This window comes from Lepisma saccharinum, chromosome 8 (genome assembly GCF_977018435.1).
Source record: "Lepisma saccharinum chromosome 8, izLepSacc3.1, whole genome shotgun sequence".
NCBI classification, from domain to species: domain Eukaryota; kingdom Metazoa; phylum Arthropoda; class Insecta; order Zygentoma; family Lepismatidae; genus Lepisma; species Lepisma saccharinum.
The window spans coordinates 86,634,744-86,652,969 of NC_139236.1; the positions used below are offsets into that span (position 1 = coordinate 86,634,744).

Consider the following 18,226-nt stretch of genomic DNA (forward strand, 5'->3'; position numbering starts at 1 on the left):
ATCACAAAACAAAAGAAAAAAGAAAGCAAAGAGAAAGCGTTCGTGATCTTGCTGGATGCTGGTTTCATTAATGAGCAATTCTACATAAGAAATCAGTCGTTAACGTCAGGGGAGACCTATTTTAGTTGTAAGGAGAATAAATAAAAATTGTTTCACATTGTTCCGTGGCGTCTTTAAAGTGGGCATCTTATCAAGCTTGTCACGTCAATCACAATAAATAATACTTTTTGTGGAAGCGAATTAATTTTTGCTAAAAATTACAAAATATGAACAAATTACGCTCAAGAAGCTACTCCTAATTTCCACATATTTACAGAACCCTTGCAAACACCCTGTACGAGATGGAATTTTCGATGTTTCGGATGTGGAAAATTCGACATTTACTACGAAATTATAGAATATTGCACATGATTTCAACCCAGAAGTGAGTGTTTGCACAATTCTGAAAAAAAACTACTACTTCCAAGAATTTTAGACACTGCTAGTGCACAAAAAATCGAGCATTAAGCACTTTCAAAAACAATCGTTTGCATCCCGAAAAGGCGAGAAATCATATCCGAAGATTCGATTTGGGAAGGGAAAAATAGAAATTTTTCGTTGAACACGCCCAGGGTAAAGGTAAAAAAAGGTAAAGTGCTCCCTTGTGCTTAGCACCTCGCCATGAAGGCGTATAAGAGGTATGGGGGTAACGCCCCACACTTTCTTGATCCGGTCGTGAGTAGGGGTGATGTGATCAGCAGGGTGGCCGCCGGGGCCGCTTCCAACGTTAGAAAAGTAAGACGCGTTACCGACTGAGCCACCGCGGCCACGCCCAGGGTGCGAAATCATTGAAAACTAGTGGGGGAGAAGGACCATAAGCTACAACCTCCCCCTCCGCCCACAAACATATACCGGTACATAAATTATACGTGTATTACGTATTCATCCAAACTATTTTGGGGGATTATGATGAGCGATTTTAGGGGCGGTCTTGAGTGATGGGCATTACTCAAGGAGGAGGGGCAGATGAAGTATAGTGTCCAGTAAAGCTAAGAAAAAGTTACTTTCGGTAGACACACTGTCGTAATTAAATACTTTGTGGAGATTAGGATATGGTTTGAGGGCGCGAATGATATGATTTGGGGGAAGGGGACGCATGACATGATTTTGAAGGGGATGCACCATTGGCCTTCGGGGAGATGGGCACCCCTGAGCGGGGACATCTCTGGAATGGTAATTTGCCACATTTCCTCTGTAAGGACAAACAATGATTCTTGCGCCGAAAAGAGATGTTATGAGAAGTAAACTAAGTAAAAAAAATGATGTATCGATCAACATTTATATCCTAACTCTTATATGCTAAGACAGGGTGCTCATCCCCCCCCCCCCAAGGCCAGTGGCGCAATCCCCCCAAATCATGTCATGTTATTATTATTATTATTATTTATTATCTCCATAGGGTTACAATTAAGCCATACAACATTTCATTTTGAACAAAATTAATACAAATAATGACTGGATGCCCTATAAAGTAATAAAAAATATGCAAAAGCTACATGTAAGGAAAATGTGATGAATTTACATTAGTATATATAGTGTTGTATAGTAACAATGAAATAAAGGAAGTTTGAGAGTTATACACATTTAGAAGAAAAGAAAGTGTAAAGTTGTGTGGGTTTGGATATGAGTGTGTATGGAATTGCTGTTCGAAGTACAGGGATGAAAATTTTAAAATATATGTGTGTGGGTGGGGAATGGTGGGGAGGGGGGGAGGGTAAGCACTGAAAATAATATTACTGGAGTTAGAATTTATAGGCATATGAACGTAGAAGACGACAGAACTGCGCTTTGCTGCCCCCTCAAATCACATAATGCGTCCCCCTGGGCCCTGAATCATGTCATTCGTCCCCTCAAACCAAGTTACAATCTCTATAAAGTATTTAATTACGACAGCATGTCTACTGACAGTAATTATTTTTTTAGCTTTACTGAACACTATAATTTATCTGTCCATCCTCTCTAAACAGGGATGTCCATCACCCCAAGATCATGAATGCAATACCCTCCCACCTTAAATTATTCATAAAAATTCCCCACAATAGTTTGGATGAATACATAATAGTTGCTGTTTATTTGAATGGAATAACATGTAGAACTGCTCATATTTTATTAACTGTTCACTTTTCGATATAGCGGAAAGCTAGCACATTGATTGCTTAAATATAATAAATTAAATTATATAATTATGCATTTAAACAGTGTTTGTGAATTGGAGAATAAGATTTATAAAATCCACACATGTAACACAAATTGTTACACAACTTAAGATAGAAAATTCAACCTGGCCAAACAAATAACTTGCTGCAGCCCTGCGACAGGTTAAGTTTGCAGCAACATTTCACACATGTAGACCCAAACGTGCGCGCAGAATATAGTTCCGCTGCAATAGTCCAGATTTTCTCGCTGCCTGCGACATGAACAGCTCGACGCTTGGATAGAAGTCTCTAAGCTCAGGACGAGAATATAATATGGTTCCTCCTTCAAGGAACTATTATTTTGGAAATCTATAGCAATAATTACCTGGATTTTATCTTCAATGTAAATTTGAAAATATTTATTTTTCTGTTTTATCGGGTAACGTGCAAGGTGTTAACATATGAAGTACACTTAGTGCGACTATTACAGCATACAGGAAATTAATAATACAATAATATTGCTAATAGAAGTACACCATCCAAATGATGCACCTGCTTTAAATTAAGCAGTATACCAACACTAAGCATTATACAGGGTGTCACAAAACTTTTTCAACAACGCTTGGGTGCTGGTATATATCATAAAAACAAGTAACTCCCTATAAAGTTTACCTCGAAAGCGCTTAGTTTCTGCGCTATAAGCGCTTAAAATATATCCTGTACGTATGCAACCCGACACAGCAAACGCTTGCTCTGACATAACTACCAGGGGCGCGTGGCAGGGTTGCCACTAGCGTTCCTCGTTAAGAGGGACGACTTGAAAACAACAACTTGGGAGTCTTGCCTGAGCAAAATCCAAAACATTAATGATACTTGCGATGTTGGAAGAAGCAGTGACAGTATTTATAACCTGACAAGACAAATAATGTGCAGACTGAAATTCAAGATTACTCATTCTAAAATATCTCCATAATTGATTGATTGATTTGGTTTATTTTAATTCGCTTTTCTGCCACTTTTGGCTAATCCTGAAGATGAGGATGATATGATGAAATAACAAATGACACCAATGTCTAGGCCAGGATTTAAACCTGAGATACCTGGCGCCGTAGCGAGCTGTGCTAACCACATCACCACGGAGTATTTCGTGTATCATGCGATATCAACAATTGCAAGGGAGACGTGAGATATGGGGAATCCATGCTTTCGAGGTAAACTTTATAGGGAAAAGTTACTTGTTTTTATGATATCTACCAGCACCCAAGCGTTGTTGAAAGAGTTTTGAGACACCCTGTATATTTAAGAAGTGATGTTATTAATCAATATCGAGAATATCGTCAATGTTTTGTAATGTGGCGATAGTATAAAACTTTACATTCACCCGAGTAAAACGTGAAACACATATTTGCCGAAGAAAAAATCGCGAGCCAATCGAGCAAGAAAATTTTTACACCCGCTTCTTTGTAGGCTTTCAAGAATATTAATTTAATGGGGTGTCAATACTTTCTTAGGATCCCGCAATAGTTACTCTTTTCGGACGTTCGGCGCCGAAACCGTGTGTTTGTCTGTGATATAATATTCGAACTCTCCCCCCCACTATAGAAATCCCTTGACAATCTTAACTCTTCATCAAGAGCTTCATATCTCCCCCCTTAAATTTAATACTCAATCCTCCCACTAAAATTTCCATGACAATTTTTGACTTACTGTTTATTTTGAAGAGTGGATATTGCCTCCTCCAAAACAAATATTTCTCAATCCCCTCACCAGAATTTGCGCAACAGTCTAAGACAAGAGTAATACACAAGAATTGGATACCCCCTCAATTTAATGCTCAATTCCCCCTATACTCTGTCCCGGAAAATCTCTGGAGCAAGGTCGCGCATAGCGTCAGAGAAGGGGGGAAATCGACTGGGCAGAGCGAAGCAGTACACGCTGCTGGGATGGCTGGTAACTGCAGACGCTCCGCCCGCCCCCTTCCATGCAATCCCAATACTCTCGCGTGTTCATCAGGCCGTACTTGCGCAGAGACTTTTTCCCGTTCGCTTGCTCCAGGGTATAACTAAAATACCCGCCATAATCGAAGACTTAACGCTGATATTGAAGAGTTGGATGTATTGTCCCTCCTAACATTTAATTATCAACCCCCCCCCAGAATCCAAGTATCAATTTAAGGCCTACTATGTAATATATGGATATTGCCCCCCCCCATAACACATATTACCCGTTACAATTCCCTTGGAAGTCTACAAATTGATATCTATACCTAGGTATAACAGCGATAGTTAATTGACGTGAACAATGTAGCATTGGACACAAGTTTGAATTACCATTGAAATTTCAATTATAAAAATACATGCCCCCCCCCCCCTTTAAAGCTCCAAAGTTGAGTGGACGCAACATGCGTCCAGAAACAGACCTGTGGGCACCCCTACCCGTATTGTACTTTTTTTCTTCATCTAATGGATTCAATATGGTGGATTTAAGGTGTAAACTTTTTACATATATTTTAGAAAAATATATAAATGTTGATTTTTATATTATTTTAAGGTAAAAAAAACAAAAAATCTCGATGATGCAGTCTGCTCCATAATACCCCCCTGTGCCAAGACATTGATCACATTAGGAAACAAAAGATGGGACCAAGAAATCCAGTACAAATTTAAGTCGAAAATACACGTCGGGCCTGGTTCAGTAGCTACGTTTGTATAATAATGGCATGGTATGCCAGAAAAGCAGGTTCTACCCCTTGTCGAGCATGTGCATATTTTTGTGTATAATATGTAACTCCCTTGTGTGGAGTAAATATAAGAACGACATTTTTCTTATTTCTTATTAACAGTGGTGGCGAATTGGGTGCCAAAACTGGGGAGGGCAAGAACAGTTTACTTTTTCTTGGCAGACAAGCTCATAGTGCGGGGGTTAAAAGTGGGGAGAAACTGCCCCTCCTAATTGCTGCCACTGCTTATTAATAAAGGTAATGCATTTTTATACAGAGCGACATTTTCCTCTGAACAAAGCAACAATTACCAAATCAAAATCCAACATCTGAGGTCCACAATGTGTAGAGTGAGATTACTTTCGTAACATCTCTGGCTGTTTTGCATTGGCAGCTTTGGAGCGAGTCAGAAGTCCCGGAGCAGCCAATCAACAAACGAGCCGCTGACGTCATCTCTACCCATCACCTATAGATATCCCTGTTGCTCGCGCTCTGGACTATTGGTAGGCTCACTAACTGAACTCGCGCGGTCAGCTGGAGTTGTTATGAAAATAATATGACTGTACTAGTGGCACTGGCGTACGCAGAGGAGGGGCTGATGGGGTACAGCCCCACCCGAAATATTGATGAAATAAAAAAATCAAATGAAAGCAGTAAAGAACTTGGTTAAAAACCAAAGTCATACCGGAAACTTCACCCTAAAATGACCCCATTACAATTTTTTTGTCTTAGAACAACCTTTAATAAGATGTTGTTAAAAGCAAGGACGTATTTAGGGGGTCCAGGGGGTTCGGACCCCCACGAGAGGATTACCAAGTACTAAAATTAAATAATGAAAATATACTTGTTTACCATCTGTTGTATAATCGATGGTTATTAATTTCCTCTGAGCTTATTGGAAAGTAAGGATTATACTGAGATCATACTGCTTTGAAGGACAGCAAGGACATATTCAGGGGGTCTCTTCCCTCCCCCCACCCGAAAGACTTAACAAGTAATAAAATTAAATAATGGAAATATGCTTGTTTAGCATTTTCTGAACGTATTGAAAGTGAAGGATTATATTGGGATCATAGAGCTTTGAATGACATTAAAAAGATTTATACACACCATTACTCATAAAAATGTGCATAAAATATTAATCAGAAACTTTACTTTTCTCCAACTGCATCTAATATTGTTTTTGTTATTCAATAAATATTCAATTCTTCATGTATTTGACATTAATTTCATTGCCAGAACACTTGTTTTTATATAAATTATTCCGATCTTAACCACAGGTAAGCTACATAATGAATATGCGCTGTTATATCTTTATTCTTATACCATCTCTTTACCTAAAAAAAGGTAAAGTGATCCCCTGTGCTTAGCACCACGCCATGAAGGCGTATAGGAGTGTGCGGGTAACGCCCCACACTTTCTTGATCCGGTCGTGAGTGGGGGAAGATGTGATTAGCGTCACGCCCACGCCCCGGGCCGCCTTTACCCCCCTGGGTTTCAACCCAGGTACCCATGTCATTCGACGCTGGGTGGGCGCCGGGGCCGCTTCCAACGTTAGAACAGTTCCCGGATTTGAACCGGCCGGGGATCGAACCCGGGACCTTTAGCATGGTAGTCAGACGCGTTACCGACTGAGCCACCGCGGCCACTTTACCTATTCATGTAATAATAATTTATATGTGTAATTAGTATTAATTTGATTTAATGCAATTTTTCAATTAAAACATTATAATAATACAAATAGTGATAATAATAATGATGATTATTAGTATAATTATTATCATTATTGAGAAATTTGGTTCGAACCCCCCCGAAACATATTTCTAAATACGTGCTAGGTTAAAATTGGTAATTATGAAATATTTTAGTGTATCCACCCTCTAGAAGCAGCTATGGTAATAACTACCTTTACAATTCCAGTCCCCTCCGAAAAATAATTCTGCGTACGTCAGTGACTAGCGGTGAATTGTACTACAGCATTGCTACAAGTGTGACAGGCAAATATACAGCAAATTAACATGTGCGCACTTGTAGCAAACTTACATGGACTTCAACGGCAAATTCGTGTATCTCGCTCACTTAGATTGAACTTGCATCCAACTTGAAGCGTCAGCAAGTCTTGCAAGATAAAATCGAATCTAGTGGACACTTACAGTTAACTTACGTGGTATCTGGGAGCCAGCTCTCGCAAGTATTTTCCTCAAACCACAAAATGCAACTTTCAAGTTTAGATCTATTTTGATATCCTGCAGGTCAGCTGTTCTCGAATTTTCCTCTTCTTTCTTCAAGAAAAGTTTTTATTTTCCATAGTTACAGCACACAATAATATCCAAAGACACCATTGGATATTCGTGTCGAAAGTTCTGGATATCCAACAGATATCCAGGAATATCCAATACACATCCATTGGATGCCACCTGTATATCCATTTGTCCGCATACGTGATATCCAGGGGATATTCAGAAATGGATATGTTTTGGATGTTTCCAGATTACTTTTGCACATATTTTGGATATCAAATGGGACGTCATATGGACATTACGCTTTGATTTAAACATTTTGGGACATACTTTGGATATTGTATAGATACGAAAAGTACATTTTTTAGACTACATTTGGATCTTATTTGAACATTATTTAAGCCAAGCGTCAAGTCAACCTTGCAGCAGGTTTTCGCATATGTAGATCCAAAAGTGCGCGCAAGAATATAGTTCCACTGAGACGGGTTCTATTCCGACACAACTGCATACTTGCAAGAAAACAGTTATTTAATTTGTAATATACAGACAAAATAATACATCCATTAGCAGGTATGGACTTAATTGGTTGCAATCACTGTGCAGACGAACTTAGAACCGCAGATTCGCCAACTGCAATGTGTATTGCGTTGAAGAGACACTGAAACTTTAGAGCGAGTCGAGCGAGACTGAATGCGTTGCAGAACGCGTGGAATCGGTGATACCAGTGTTGCACATCCCACTATTTTAACCCTTATGTTTATTGTAGAGCGGCGAGAATGGCTGAATCTACTGTTCAGCGCGCGGTTTTACCCGAATGTTATTTTGGACTTCGTCCGAAGGGAAATGCTCTTCAAAGACAAGCAAGTTGTTTTGAATGCATAATCCTCCTTGCGGCAACAAGATCAAAGTAAAACAGGGCGTGAGGTGATTTGCCGTCAATGTGCGCACGAATTGTATCACGGGTGTTGAATGATTTGCTGTTTGAGTTTAGCAAGAGGAAACGATTGTTTGTTTTTTGACGACAAAAGAATCTCCGCGGTATTAAAAGATATCGCAGTGAGTAGAAACATGTTTATTATTTGGACAAGACGTCCTTCAACTCGGTGGGTGGGGGAAGGGGGAATAAAACATGGAAGGATACCACCATGCAAAACCACCGCCAGGGCTGAAGAAACCAACGATGAGGAGAAGGGGGAGGCTTATTGTTTCACCCACTGGCGGCAATGAAAGCTTTGTTGAAGGCGCATATTTACTGTTCCGCGCAAAGAAAGGGAAGGGTGATTATCCGCAAGAAATGGACAGACCAAGATTTGAATCCTGGTTTAGTGAAGTGATTCATAAATTGAAACCAGAGTAATAGCAGCAGAAAATGCACCTGCTTTTTTGGTGGTATAACTTTAATTGCGTGTGTCTTACAGGGACGGATGTATTGCGGACGAAGTAACCACGTTTTTCATAAATGTATTTCTTTCTAAATCAAAAACAATAAAACGTTTATTTTTCGTTTTGCGTGCTCGAAATATACACACATGCTCTCATGTTTAGAAGTTATTTCGCTCTTATATTAAGTAATGACACATTTATTAAATAATATATGCGCAGAAAGTACTTTTAAAATTTTATGTTTCAGGAGACAAAGAGAAGCAAAAATACATTCCACTTGACATGCATGCGGGTTTTGATGTGTTGTGCGGTTGGCAATACTGTGGATTTTCTCAGTGTCTGCGATGTAAGCAGCTCGGCGGTTGAGGAAAGACTGGCACGGAAGATTCTGAGCTCAGTTCTCCCGCGGATTGATACATAAAACCTGCTGCAAACTTAGCCTGACGCGCGGCTTAGATACGAAAAGAACATTCTTTGGACTAGTTTTTAACATTTTCTGGATGTTATTGGGATGTAAAAAGGATGTTTTATTGACTAGATTGGAACATATTCTGGACATTTTCCTAGCACTATATGGATATAACAGGGCCTCTCTCTATCACACACACACTCACCACGCACACAAACAAACAGCACGAACGGACGCACAGAAACACACACTCACACATGAATATCCATAATAAGCAGATTATTGAGCTTCTTCTACATCTTCAATGCACGTATCAATCAATCAATCGAAACACATCCTGTTTATATACATTATTGTATACCCAGTTTTGGACAAGATCTATCTGTATTGGATATCCAGAAGTAGATGAGTTTTAGATATCCAGTTCTGGATATCCAAAGGACATCCAATGAACATTCAGAATTAAGATATCCCTAATTAGATATCTAATGGATGTTTAAAATGATATCAATGGATCTGGTTTGGACATTTTGGATATCCAATGGATATCCCTTGCACATTTATGATGTAATTAATGTAATTTTAATGATTCCATATATGCGTACGCAACTGTAATTTACAATCATTATCTGCCTTTGTGAATCATAAAAAAATAAATAATCAAATTCACATAAAAACGGCTGCGTCCAGTTTTTGTAAATTAACAGGAAGACTGTTAAATTTTAAAGGTATAATATTTCAAAATTTGCGTTATCTTTTAACAGTCTAAACCGCCGTGAACCTTCGATTGAAAAGAAATGACGTGTGCACATTTCTTGGCCGTCCCTTTAAAGAGTAAACATTTACAACCTGCACGACAAAATTTGGAAAGAAAACTGCCAAAAAGAAAGATAAAATGTCGACTTTATCGTGCTGTGTGAATCGAAACACATTTGACAATAATATTTGTGGCCAACAAACTGCAATGTATCCATCAGTCAATTATACTGAAATATGGGGAAAAGAAGAGAATATAATATCACTTGCGTCTTGCGTGTTAGAAGAAGATTGCGTTCTCTCGTGATATTGCCGCGAGTAGACTTGATTTTATCGGCAAAATTGCGTGTGGCGCTGAGAAACTGCGTCGTACAGTGCTGCCGTCGAGCGGCCGTACACGGAAGCTTGAATTGTGTACGAGTCGAAGCCATGGTCAGGTTCAAGGATATTCCGAGGCGAGAAAATAAGATTCCGTTGTAACGAGTAAATTGCACAATATGTCTTCGATCGCGGCTAAAATTGTGTGACGTTGTCTTGGAATGTTGAAACGTTACTTTCACTGGACTGACAGTGGCAAAAAGTCATCAAAATCATGTATGTGTGAAGACGTTCCCGAGTCGAGCTCAGTGTAGCTTCTCTGCAGTGTTAATATTCTACATTATCAAAACATTGCAACTTGTAGAGACATTCGCGTGTGTTTTGTTGGTTTATGTTGCGTGAAACTGAACGCTCTTTATGCCTTGTCTCTTGTTCCAAGTGTAAGGATCTTGGTAGCGAAACCTTCAATTCACTCGCATGGTTTAGAAGACCTTGAAACAGTAAACGCCGGCAGAATCAGTGATGAAGCTTGCTGCTAGTGAGCTCACGTGTATTGGGCTAGCAGACGACAAGGTTAGATCATACAATGTATTTTTTGTGCATAGGAAACATAAGCAACACTCACAATCCGAGCCAGGCAAGGAAGAATGTCATAGAATAACGTGAAGAATAAACGTAATGAAGAAAACTGTTTGTGTCACTTGTGAGAAAAAATCGTCCGCCACTTGTGTATGTCGTGTAACGTTTTCCCAAAGAACTATTTGCAGCTTCGTCAGAAACAAATGTAACGTGTCTGGTATTGATAACATTTTCAAGGTGACTTAGCTTATTTGTGCTTTAAACACCATTTCCGCGAGCTTGCAATGCACGATTGTTGTGGGAACAGTGAAGTTACTAGTGAAACATTTGCTGAAATTGTGAATGGATTCTTAAGTCAACTTTTTAATGACACTCGCATACAAGTTATAGTGGGTATTATTTGTATTTTGGCTTGTTGGATCTTCTTCGCAGGTTCTGCAACGAGGGCTAGAACGAAATCTTAGCCAAATTTGTCGCGACTGCTGCAGTCTCATTGGTCAACAGGAACAGTGTGTGGGGAGGATACGAAGGTGACAGACAGTTAATGAGATTTATGCATTTTCCTTTTGCAATTGTGATCGTAGTCTTGTGTTTTTGCGAGTGTGTCGTTGAATGAATTCCGCCAATTTATGTGCGAACAGCTGTTGCGTGATCTGTCTGACACGTGATCTTAAGGCAGTGTTTACAACGACGTATGCCCTTTTTGATGGCGATATCAATCCATTTCTAACCAGTACTCTTGAGACGTAGCTTACGACTGATCACTACAGGAAATAAGTGTTTACGTATTTTGTGAACATTCGAAGATGATGGAAGAACGTATTGTGCTCGAGTTATAGTGTTGTAAAATAAGTAGAAGTGACTGACTTCCTAAGGTTTACAGATGCAGTGATTTACAGCAATAGGTAAGTAAGTCTTTCTTAATTTATTACAGTGATTCAGGGGCGGCGTCACCGTTGAGCCTGAGTGGGCCTTGGCCCAACTTAGTATTACATTTCTTAACTGAAATTTGTGATTTGTGAAAGATTCATTGATTAAAATATCGGTCATAATCAGTAGACATAGTACTTCACATGCCATATCTCACGATAGTCGTTAGCGGGGGACAGGGAGGGCACGTCTCCCCCAATAATTAGGAAAATGCATTCTGTATATGGAAGATATGAGTGTAATATACATCATTTCCATTAAACCCTGTGGATCTTATTGTCACAAAAAGTTTTACGAAATTAACATTATTTTTAATATTAACCTTTTTTCTAAAAAAAAAAAAAAATCTATACGTAGTGGACAAATTCGTGTACGGCGAACTCTAAAACCACCTACGAGATAGACATGGAAATAAATCATCAGATTCAAATTGCTGTTATTTAACGCAATTTAATTTCGAAGATAACTCATTAGTCGAGTTATGAATACACAAGTCATGGAGTAAATACATTAAATTACGGTTAGATTTGTTGATTTCAAGCTGTAATCTATTTAAATATGTACATATCAGTAACATACACAAAACATGGGTCAGGGACGACGTTTATTAATTTATTTACTCTTATTATTATTCATTCTAAAATATGCTTGCCGAAGAGAAGGGGGGAGAGGCCGACGGTGACTATATTGTCGTGTTGCTATAAAAAAAATATGGAAACATGAAAAGAGATTTGAAAATGTTAAGAAAAGAAGTATTGCCTCATTTTTTAAACAAAATTTAAAACACCCACTCATGAGGACAACCGGGGAACTAGTTGAAAAGAGGAAGTAGCGGGCTCCGGTCTCGAAAGCCAGAAAACAGCGGCGATGGGACTAGATGCGCGGACCACACGTCAGCAAATATAAAAGCCGCTTTGCCATACCCTGGTACTTCTAGGCAATGGCGTCGGGAAGGAGGGGGGGATCGAATGGGTCCCTCGGCTCCCCCTGGAAATTGGCATGGTTCATTTAAAGCTAAAAAAATAGCAGGAAGTTTGTTACGTCGATTGCTAATAATATAAATAAAGTTCATTTAGTTAGTATTCGAACAGAATAAGAAAAGTAAAAAAAAAAATAGATCGAAAGAAATAGCGAACAGTACAGAAACCATCGTATATTTTTCCATGTTGTACAGAATATTAATTCACAGAATAGAATGCTTCCTTCTACAGCTTTCAAAATTATAAAAGTTATAGTAAGTGAGGGGTCACACAATATAAACTTTACGAGTAATTTATTGAACGAAACGTGTAAAAGATAATTATAACACATAACTGAATTTGAGTACACTTACTGCCTGAAATGTGTAAAAAATAGAAAACCATTATTCTGGTTCTGGTAGATCGAATAGTAAATTCTCTCATTTATGCAATAACTACTAACACTAGTAATAATATAATAATACTGAATTTGGAATAAAATATTTATTTTTATTAGTTTATAATATGTATTATATAATTAATATAACCGTGGTAATAATAATAATTATTATTAGTCCTATTCAACTTTTATCAGTGGCGTGACCTCCCCTGCTAAAATTTCTGGCTACGCCAATGCTAAGAGAGCTTTTGCGCGTAGAATTTAGGTTATTAGCAGTGGCGTAGCGTTATAGTACGCCCATACGCCCGGCGTTCCCTGATTTAAAATTTCAAAAATACGTAAAAGCTGTAAATATAAAGTAAATCTTGACTAATTTCATATATGTTTGACCTTCATTGCATTATAATAGCTATTTTTTCGCGACCCGCTTGCAACGCTTCACTAACAACACTCGTTCCAGCATCTTTTTCAATGCCTTTCCTGCCTGGACGCCGGGCAGGTTGGGCGTAAAGAACTCTATATTCCTTGCTGCCTTTCTGGAGGGAAAGCTTGGATCTCTACAGCACGCGCGCAAATGCTCTCTCGTACGCCAGAGTATGGAGCAGAGGGCTACGTGATTGGTTCACGTGACCCTTCCTGCCTTCTGAAGCAGACGACGGCGGTAGAATTCCTACCCCGTTCTTCGCGCTCTTGCCACTCGTGCTGTGTGATGCTACAATACGCAATTTTGACTGACGTAACTTTACCAAACTCAAATATACCATTTCTTAATGACCATTGCATTGTATAATTTATCGCACGAACAGCGATGTGTATTAAAAACTAAAAGATCAAATAAGTTGGTGAAGTTCTCGTGGTAGAAGTTCAGCCTGTGGCTACTCTACCACTTAACCCGCAAAAACTATTCTTTATTTTTATTATTAATATTTTTTCGTTAGTATCTAACTGCTTAATATTGTGTCAATGGAAATGTTTAGCATTCATTTGAAAACTCTTAACATCGAATGGTCTGTGAACAAAATTATTTTAAAATGTTTATCACCATTCCAAGATGCAATAAACAGTGAGTGGTCTGAATTACTAATCGGCACTGTTACGTCATTTGAGTGTACGCTAGTTGGATCATCCACCCACCTGTGTGTCAGAGTGCTTTGCACAGCTCGCCAAGACGACATAGGTCCCTGGTTCGAATCCCGGCGTTAGCACGGGTATTCTTTATGAGTGTCCCTTCATCAACTTCATAAATATCATCACTCATATTGATATTCGCGATTAACCAAAAGTGGTAGAAAAGCGAAGTAAAATAAACCAAATCAATCAGTAGTTGGATCATCCACAACAATGACGTCTACTGTTGTGCACGGGCGCTTGTGATTCAGGTAGGTTTTCTAATAACTTGCGTCATACCGAAAAGTATAAAACACCAGAGTTCAAAACATTTGTTGCATAGTGAGGCATCTCATTTTCTAGCTAAAACATGCATGGATGTTGTTTTATTGAAAACCCAGCTGACTTCAGGCAAATAAACAATGCCTGTGGCGACTAATACCATAAGTAAATTATTAAGCAAAGAAGGGCCGACCCTTCCTTCGGACTTGGCGTTCCCACCCGAAATGCCCATGCTACGCCACTGGTTATTAGAGTCCAGCAAAGTCAGGTCCCGACGCGGGAGCAGCCTTTATGGCAGCGAGCTCTGTTGTCGGGTTTAATTACGAAGAAACTTGTGGTCAAACAGGCAATTAGGCCTACCGCTACCCCTTATTTGAGCAACAAGCGGCAACATTAGAATCCCCCCTCCACGAGGCAGCCAGCAGACAATTAGGATTTTGTCAAAATAGCGGTTTTCCGCTGTGAATGGGCGCCGGGGGATAGCTTGGCTGAGGTACAATAGTATCATTATATTCTGACGTCATCTGATTCCATCGATTTGTTAAGTCTTATCTAAGCGATAAGGAAAGCTTCATTTCGCTGGATTGAAATGTCACCAGCCATCAGTGAATGTTTGACCTAGTTTTTTTTTAGATGTGACACACAAATGTGATGCGACAAGACCTTTAAACTACTTTTTTTTTTAAATATAAAAATTTAAGTATAAACTTTGTTACCAAGATAACCAGGTCAAATCTTGTGTTTATTTGGTCTTGCTCGTGTCGCCACCGTAGGCGCCTCGCTTCTTCTTCTTCTTTTTTTTTACACACTAGACATTTTTCATCGTGGAGGGGTAGGCATTGCAAGTGGAATTGCCAGACCTCCTGTTTTGCAGTTGTTTCATGCCCTGTGACAGTTTATATTATACAGGGTGTTTCAAAAGTCAAAATCTATTTTGAAAAATAATTGGAATTTCGAAGTGTGGCCGCGGTGGCTCAGTTGTCGGCCCCTGTGGTGGAGTGGTTAGCACATCGCGCTTCGACGCCAGGGGTCCCGGGTTCGAATCCTGGCTCGGACATGGATGTTTGGGATTGTCTGTCCTGAAAAGTCCTGACATTGAAATATGAATGAAGTCTGATGGGGGAAGCTTCCGCATAGGGGCTTTCCTTTATATATAAAGTCTGTAACGCGTCTGACTACCATGCTAAAGGTCCCGGGTTCGATCCCCGGCCGGTTCAAGCCCGAGAACTTTTCTAACGTTGGAAGCGGCCCCGGCGCCCACCCAGCGTCGAATAACATGGGTACCTGGGGGAAACCCTGGGGGGTAAAGGCGGTCAGAGGCGTGATGCTGATCACATCACCCCCACTCACGACCGGATCAAGAAAGTGTGGGGCGTTATCCCCACACGCCCTATACGCGTTCGTAGCGTGGTGCTAAGCACAGGGGAGCACTTTACTTCTTTTTTTTAAATTGGAATTTCGAAAAACCTGTTTAAGATATGCAGCGAAAAGCAATAAGTCAAACATCCACTGTCGGAATGTCATATTCCCATTCAAGAAAATATGTTGGTTTCATATCTGCCCAAATGCGACAGTTATGTAGATTAACCTCCACTTCATCACTGAACAGAATTTTGTTGATGAAATCGGCACTTCTTCAGTGATATGGGTCTCAAAAAGGAAAAAAATAACAATTACACAAAATTAGACACAAACCAAATAACGTTTTGTAAATACACAAAATTGCACTAAAGAAACATATCTCCATGACAGCATAGCATTTAAAAAGAAAATATAATGTCACAGAAATCCATAGTGTAGTGACTTTTGAGGTATCCTGTTGTTTTAATGTAATGAGGTGACTGCACGTAAATACACCAACCCTGCATTGTTTGGGCCTGTTTTCAGTAATATCGAATAGAGTACTGGTCACATATGACCCGATCTCGGATGACTCCTGTTGTATGAAATCTCCACCAGATTACGCTGAAGACAAGGACATATTTAGAGGGGAATTCAGGGGGTCTGTCCCCTCCGAAAGGTATGCCAATCCCAATAATAAATAACAGAAATACTTGTTTACTGTTGAATGATATGAAGTAGATTTATTTCTACAGAACTTATATAAAACCAAGAATGAGATTGTATTAAACAGCTGTGAAAATTAATACCTACTAATAATACGCATAAAATAGTAATCATGGAGGCTTTACTTTTCATCAGCTGGACCTAACAACCTTTTTGATATTCAAAAAATAACCCATTATTTTTTAACATTACTTTCTTTGGTAGGACAGCTATTTCTATACAAATTTTAGCTATCTTAACTAGACACCAGCTAAATAATGAACAGTTCGTGCTTTTACCTGTACATGTAATAATAACAATAATATGTTAACATGTAATAACAATAATAATTATTACATAACCTATTCAATACTGTTATTAATAGATATATTAATCTTAGTAATCAGTGAGGTCGATTGGCTTCCAAAACTCGGGGGGGGGGGGCAAGGACAGTTTACTTTTCCAAAAGTGGGGGGGGGCAACCTAATCGCCGTCACTGTTAGTAATGTATTTATTATGAACGTTGTTATTATTATTGTGGTTGTTTGTAGTCCTCCTGAAATGGCTGAAGGTAGTCATGGCTACACACTGTTACGGAATTTAAAATGCATTAAAAAGTAGAAAATCATTTCACTTAATGACATTTCTTCATTGCTGTCTTCGATTTTTAAAATTGTCCTCTTCTACATTTTAAATTTCTATAGTTTGTTTCATAGCAACTTCTGTTGTATAAGTAATTTCGTTTCTTCCCTTAGGCCACGCAGTTTGATGAAAATATTTAAATTCAGTAAACATATTGTAAGTATGTGTAATAAGTTTTCACTACTAAACCTTGGCGTTATTTACCTGAAGTGTTTGTAAATACGCACCTTTACATGTTTTTAAAATGTTATTGCAAAAATGCAAATCCATAAAACTTGTCCCTTGTCGGCATACTCTATTTTGCTGGTGTATCAAGCTAAACTAACTCCCTAGTTTTCTTAAACCCGAAGGTTTATGGCTGCAGCAACACAAGTCTCCCATCTGTCCTTAGCCTGGGCAAGATCAATCCAATCTTTTCCATCCTTACCGATTTCCTTTAGGTACATCTCAACATCATCCCTCCATCTTCGTCTTGGCCTTCCTACAGGTCTCACCATCAGGTTTCCCAACAAGAATCCTGTAAACTCCTCTTTCCTCTCCCATTCGTGCCACGTGGCCTGCCCACCTAAGTCTTCTAGATTTAATTAAGTTAGAAATAAGATCTGAACACTTTAATTGTTATTTGCTCAAATTATCTTCCTTTGAATTCAGTTCCGAACCCTCCCCCCCCCCCCGGGTATTCACGTTACCAGATTATCTTAAATTTTGCCATTTTGCTGGTAGGTACCATCAAAGTTTAAATTGCACTAGATTTAGCACCATTATGCTAGGTTTGGCATCACTGCATCCGAGGTCGTCTAGTTAATCCGACTTGTTCAATGATGTGGGGCTTCCCCGCGGATTATCCTGGTCGAAATGAAAATCTATTACGGAAACTTTAAGATGGCTGCCATGAACAGTGTTGTATAGCATGGCGTCCAAGGTAAACTGCTTGCCGTAGGAATTTGCAACATTACTCATGGCTTGCTGTGGCCACTTAGTTAGAATTATGTAATAAATGCATCATTGAGCTTGCGCTGGGATAATTTCCGCCTTGAATTTATAGCTTGCGGAATTTGTGAGAGAATGGGCTGCTTTTATCTGTGGTGGAATTTGCCAACCATTATATTTCCAGCCCAGCATGAAGCATCCTCAACCATTTCTTTCCACAGCTGAAACTAAGAAATACTCCGCTTGGCCGATACCTTCTTTATAAAAGGCCTGCGCAGACGTGTATGGCGTCATCAATGGCAGGCGAGACAAGTTTCTATACAGACCGCGTGCTAGAATTCATCCGTACCTA

At 39.3% G+C, this 18,226-nt stretch overlaps 1 protein-coding gene across 3 annotated transcripts in view; it reads left to right on the forward strand.

The window, feature by feature from the left end:
* Window positions 1–10,094: 10,094 nt before the first annotated feature.
* LOC145991266 (solute carrier organic anion transporter family member 74D-like) overlaps window positions 10,095–18,226 on the forward strand; it is a 315,986-nt gene continuing 307,854 nt past the window's right edge. For all 3 annotated transcript variants that reach the window (XM_083127233.1, XM_083127232.1, XM_083127236.1), the window contains exon 1: window positions 10,095–11,483. The gene's annotated coding sequence lies outside the window, so the exon portion shown is untranslated. The remainder of the gene's footprint in view (window positions 11,484–18,226) is intronic.